This window comes from Paroedura picta, chromosome 2 (assembly GCF_049243985.1).
Source record: "Paroedura picta isolate Pp20150507F chromosome 2, Ppicta_v3.0, whole genome shotgun sequence".
Taxonomy (NCBI): Eukaryota; Metazoa; Chordata; class Lepidosauria; order Squamata; family Gekkonidae; genus Paroedura; species Paroedura picta.
In genome coordinates this window covers 42,134,752-42,141,214 of record NC_135370.1, presented here as the reverse complement: position 1 = coordinate 42,141,214, position 6,463 = coordinate 42,134,752, and positions in this window count along the sequence as shown.

Sequence of the window (6,463 nt, the reverse complement as noted above, 5' to 3'; positions counted from 1 at the left end):
ATCCCATTTTCTATTATCTTCATCTATTGTTTAGATTGGCCGCGGGGGTGGGGGCAATTCCTCAGGCGGGCCAACTTAAATGTCACATTCCTGGCAAGGGAAGCCATTCACAACAGGAGCCAAAATTCAGGACTCCAACAGAGTTTTCCAAAATATATTTGCCAGGACGCTGTGGACAGACCAGTTGTTGTGCCCTTCTTCCATGTTTTTTTTTTTTTTTGCCACAGCAAAGGCAATGAAGGATGTTTGTATAACTGGAAAAGGTTTGGTGAGGACAAATGGCACGTCAGGGGAGAGGAGCAGGCCATATGGTAACCTGAAGAGTTCAGATCTTGTATGTTTTTGGCAAAATACTCTGGGAATGCAACTGGGGAAAGACTGCATTCCCCATTTCAAAGGACTGAGATGAGGCAAGTAGCGTTTCAACATTGATAGCGGTCCTAATCAAGACCATCTTCCTCAAGAAGCTCTTTGTAGGGTACCTGTATTATCAGTTCCTGTCCGTGCCACTCCCAAAAACACAACAATGAATCAGACATTCATTACATGAGCCTAAGACTAGGATGGGAGGGACAGAAGACTCTGCCAAAGAAAGCTCTTTTTTTTTTTTTTTTAAGTCTCTCTGGCTTCTTGAGAAAGGACCTCAAAGATTTTGCAAGTCCCTTTCCCGTCTTGGCAACGTGATGCACGCTCTCCTTGCCTTCCAGCTTCGCATTCTTAAACTTAGAGAACAACAGGAAAATGATCCTCAGGAAAGGAGAGACTAAATAATACCCACATGTGATCTTGAGGCTCTGAGCCTGAACTGTGCTTTCCTCTTCTCTAAGCACAGCCAAGGCATCCTGGAGGGGAGCCTTAAGCTGCGCTCGCATCCTTCTGCAGACAGGGGGGGCTGCCTTAGATGGAGTGCAGCCACCCCCCTTCGGTCTACTCGCTGGTAGAGAAGTTCCTAGACTGGGTTCTTTCACTGGGGAGGCAGCCATGTTAAACAAGGTGCACCAGGCAAACTCCTAGCCAGCTGTCCTCCCCACACCAAGCCTCACCAGCTCCTTTCCTATAATACAACCAGCCTCAAAGCTGAACAATCTCCATGATAAACAGTATTACTTTCCCCACGACCAGCTGCAGCAGGAGTTTCTAAAAAAAATGTTTCTGTGCATGAGAACTCTGAAGCTGCTAAAGATTAAAACATTCTCCTTTTCATCGGTGGCAAAGAGCTAAGTAAAACAAATGAAAAAATACAGCAGTTCCTAGATCTTAGGTAAAGGTAAAGGTATCCCCTGTGCAAGCACCGAGTCATGCCTGACCCTTGGGGTGACGCCCTCTAGCGTTTTCAATACGGGGTGGTTTGCCAGTGCCTTCCCCAGTCATTACCGTTTACCCCCCAGCAAGCTGGGTCCTCATTTTACCGACCTCGGAAGGATGGAAGGTTGAGTCAACCTTGAGCCGGCTGCTGGGATTGAACTCCCAGCCTCATGGGCAGAGCTTTCAGACTGCATGTCTGCTGCCTTACCACTCTGCGCCACAAGAGGCTCATAGATCTTTCATAGGGATTAACTTTTTAGTTTCTTCAGAGGAGGTTGCCAACTTCCAGGTGGTATTTGCAACTTCCCAAATATACCTCCTGCTCCCTCAGGGAACCAAGCCTTCATGATGGGAAAACGTATTTCGATCTAATCTCTTTATAAAAGGTTGCTACAGATACACTAATAATCCTAATGCATTTAAATGGGTTAAACACCCGCTCAAGATTTTGTGTTCAAACACTTCATTTTTCACTTGTTTATAATAAGCATTCTACAATTACAAAAAATGGAGCTTTTAACACTTGGAGGATCTCCAACATTTTCAAACTTTACAAACAATATCATGCAATGAAAACCTTCAAATGGTTTAGTTATATACATCCGCTATAGTGGTTAAAAGCGGCAGCTTCTAATCTCGTGGGCTGTGTTTGATTCCCTGCTCCTTCACATGCAGCCAGATGGGTCACCTTGGGCTCCTCGCAGTCCTGATAGTACTGTTCTCACAGAGCAGTCCTGTCAGGGCTCTCTCAGCCCCACCTACTTCACAGGGTGCTTTCTGTGGGGAGAGGAAGGGAAGGTGATTGTAAACTGCTTTGGGACTCCATCTGGTAGAGAAAAGTGGGGTATAAAAACCAATTTTTCCTCTTCCCTAAGGGGACAAGAACAACACCTATTTTGATGCATAAAAGTCGGAGGACTCACAGTCTGATTTCTTTAAAAGAAACTTGCTTCCCAGCAGTTCCTAGATCTTAAAGAGCCCACTTGGGATTTACTTTTTAGTCTCTTCAGAGGAGGTTGCCATCCTCCAGGTGGTATTCCCAAATCCACAAATAGATCTCCTGTTCCCTCAGGGGATCAAGCCTTCATGATGGTGACACCTATTTTGATGCATTAGGTCCCATCCTCCCCAAATTCACATTCTAATCTCTTTCTAAAAGATTGTTACAACTTAAAGAGCCCACAAGATTCCTTCAGGGAAGGTAGCCAACCTCCAGGTGGTGTTCACAACCCACCGCTCCATTTTAGGACTTTATCCAACCATTTTTAAACAAAGGAAGATCTCCAAAAATCAAAATGCCACCATGCCTTAAAAACCTGCCTTAGATGGAGTGCAGCCATCCCCCTTCGGTCTACTCGCTGGCAGAGGTATTCCTAGACTGGGCTTTTTCAATGGGGAGGCAGCCATTTTAAACAAGGGGTATCATGCAATCCCTAGCGAACTGTCGTCCCCACCCCAAGCCTCACAGATTACATCCACGTCTATAAAAAGCAGGAAAAATCAAGAATTAAGTTATTTGGGTGTAGTGTTTTTAACCTATAAATAAATTGCCCTTTTGGAGCAACATTTTCATTGGGTCTTTTTGATTCATCCTTTCTGACTTAATTTGTGTGAGACAAAAAAATGTATAAGGCTTTCAGTATCACGGTTACTCAAGAGCCAGTGTTCTGTTAGGGAAGTTTCAGGTCCCTGGTTTGTTTTTATTATTTATTTATTCTGGATCTATATTCAAGAATTCTGTTTTTTACAGCTCTAGAGGACAGGCCTGTATAGGATTTCTTACAAGGACATGCCACACAGTATACTATATTTCTGCAATTACAATTAATGAAGGCATTGATTTTGACTGTGCCATTAACATTTATAAATTCATAGTCCTTACATTCTGTCATTTGGTGACAAGCAATTACAGACCATCTAGTCTGAACCCCCTGCTCAATGCAAGGTCAGCCCAAAGCATCCATGATAAGTATCTGTCCAGCTGCTGCTTGAAGACTGCCAGTGAGGGGGAGCTCACCACCTCCTCAGGCAGCGGATTCCACTGCTGAACTACTGACTGAGAATATTTCCCCCCTGATATCTAGCTGATATCGTTCTACACATAGTTTCCACATTGTAGTCCATACAGACACTGATAAAAGGGAGGATTCTAATCTACCATTAGGTAACCCTCCCCAGGTATTGTCTTGAAGAGCTGGAACTTTTTACTACCCAAAGAAGTCACAGCTTACAATCAACCCTCCCCAGCTATTGTAGGGTTGACGACTCTGGGTTCAGCAAATCCAGGAGTCCTGGAAATGGAGCCGAGAGAGAGCAGAATTTGGGGAAGAATCTCAGCATGGACATAACATCATAGAACCTACCTCTGAGGCTACTGATTTTATTTATGAAGATATTTATATCCTGCCTTTCCTTTTGGCTAAGGACAACTTACAATAACCAAAACATGCCCAGCTAAAACCAAAGGCAAAATAACAAGCCCCCAGTTCCTGCTTCCAAAATGCCTGCTGTTCAAATCCCCTGGCCAAAAAAGAAGAGGTTTTTATCCCACACTTTTCTCTACCTTAAGGAGTCTCAAGGCAACAAACAATCTCTTTTCCTTCTTCCCCCCACAACAGGTAGCTTGTAAGGTAGGTCAGGTTGAGAGAGTTCTAAGAGAACTGTGAGTGGCCAGAGGTCACTCAGCAGGCTGCAGGTGGAGGAGTGGGGAATCAACACCAAGGTCCATTCCGCATGACTTCAATGTTGCAAAAGGCTTCCAAATTGTTATTGCTACTAATTTGCAGTTATGCACGATGTCACACACAATCTGCCACACTCCTGAAACCGATCCGCAAAAAACAATTCGTTGTAGTGCTTAAAGGGGAATCCAGAAAAGTGGATTCACCCTCCGAAAAGCGCTACACTCTTGCAAACAATCTGAAACACTAGCGTAAAAGACCTGTGTGTTCCCATTGTTACGGTTCCAGCCAAGTCCCTCCCCCTGTCTCTCTCCTCCGAACTTCCGGCGAAGCGATCGCCATTTTTTTTTCTCGGAGCGAGCAGAAAGCAACAAACCAGCGAGTCTTCATTCACCCAACGAGGCTTCTCCGGCTACAGTCCTTCCACAGAGCTGCTTTAAAGCTCCCCTCAAGTCACCAAGCACAACATAGCCCCGTTTGCAAGTTCCCTTTATTTTCGGCCGAAAATTGCGCCTGTGCACGGGGGGGGAGTTTTTTTTTCACCCGGGGGAGCGTGGCAATGATGAATCGGCAGCTCACACGCCAGCTGCCAGCTAGATGGGTCTCTACGTTAGGAGGAATCAAGGAATCAAGGAATCAAGGCATATTCGTTGCAACGTGTGGTTTTCTTTTTTTTTTTTTAACCTGCGCTTAAAGGGAAAGGGGCTTTTAGGGAGCATAATAATGGCCGCCCACTGGCTGCTCGTTTGATTGATGGCTGGGGCAGGACAAAGCACAGAAAAAATCGCTTCCTGTATACCGATTTTTGGCGAGACCGGAAACCTGTGGGAAATGATTGAAACACTACTGGATTCCACTACAAAGGCAGGTATGCATAATGCCGAATAGCACTTTTAAAAATAGCGTTTCCGCTTGCAGGAACCTATTGGCAACATTGGTCCTAGTGCGGAATGGGCCCAACTCTCCAGCTTAGAGTCTACTACTCTTAACCACTACAAACACTATCTCAGGCAGGTCTTGCAGCAGCTTCTGAATATATCCAAGAAGAGGTTGCCTCACTTCCTCAGAGAGCCTGTTCCACAGAGTTGGAGCCACAATGGAAAAAGCCCAGGTGCTGAGCCACCCGGATTGATGGCATAAGCCATTTTGAGTCCCCACTGAGGCGAAAGCCAGGGTACAAACAAAGTTCACTGCAGCCTCCAAACTTCAGTTGTCCTGAATTTGAAGCCCATTTAAGCCCCACTAGAAAAGGCTTGGGAAATATTGAATTTGGAGTTTCTGACATGCTCAAAAGGGCTATGACCTGAATAAATGGGTTTACTTCATCAGGAAAGAGTGTTTACAAAGGTTGTTCTAGCTGTTCTTGCAGCAGCAATGTCTGTGAGGAAACCCAGAAGGCTTCCTTTAGGTCAAGGATATGCTTGGGGAAGAGCCTCTTGGGAAGAGCGTCTTGTGGCGCAGAGTGGTAAGGCAGCAGACATGCAGTCTGAAAGCTCTGCCCATGAGGCTGGGAGTTCGATCCCAGCAGCCGGCTCAAGGTTGACTCAGCCTTCCATCCTTCCGAGGTCGGTAAAATGAGTACCCAGCTTGCTGGGGGGTAAACGGTAATGACTGGGGAAGGCACTGGCAAACCACCCCGTATTGAGTCTGCCATGAAAATGCTAGAGGGCGTCACCCCAATGATCAGACATGACCCGGTGCTTGCACAGGGGATACCTTCACCTTCACACTTGGGGAAATTCAGCACCAAACAGGTGCATCTCATTCAAACATTATTATTTCCACCCCACCTTCAATCTAACTAAAAACTGAGGACTCTTTCTCTGCAGTCCAAGTTCATAATTCAAAGATGCTGGGAAGCAGAAAGCACTACTCACATTTCCTTTTTTCAATTTTATTCTTGTTTGAGGTTAGGGTTGCCAGCTCTGGGCTGGGAAACCCATGGGATGATTCTGCACTTAGTTTGTTTTTTCACGTTGTGGATCCTGCTGAATTCAGATGGATTTGAAATCGGGTCTTCCTCTATTCCCCTCCTCACCCTTGAAGCAGAAAGTGTTCTGCACTTGATTGGGGAGGCTCAGAGCAGGGAAGGGAGCCAAGCACAGCAGGAGCCTCTTTCTTTTCTTGAACGGGAGGGGGGGGGGAATCCAAGAGGCAAATCTCTGCTGAGAGAAGTTAGTGCTTCTGGAGCGCAGTCCAAGATAATCCTTGCAACCAGGAAGTCTTTGAAATAATGCCTTGGCCAATCAGGGAAGACAGGAGGGATTTATTTGAGTTGGTAAAAAGCCCCAAGCAGACTGTCCTGGAGACTTTGGGAGGGTGGAGATGGGAGTGGGCGGGATTTGGAGCAGGGAGGGACCACATTGGAGTAGAATGCTATGGAGTCCACCCTCCCAGGCAGCCATTTTCTCCAGGGGAACTGATCTCGGTAACCTGGAGATGAGCTATAATTCCAAGGGATCCTCAGGTCCCACCCC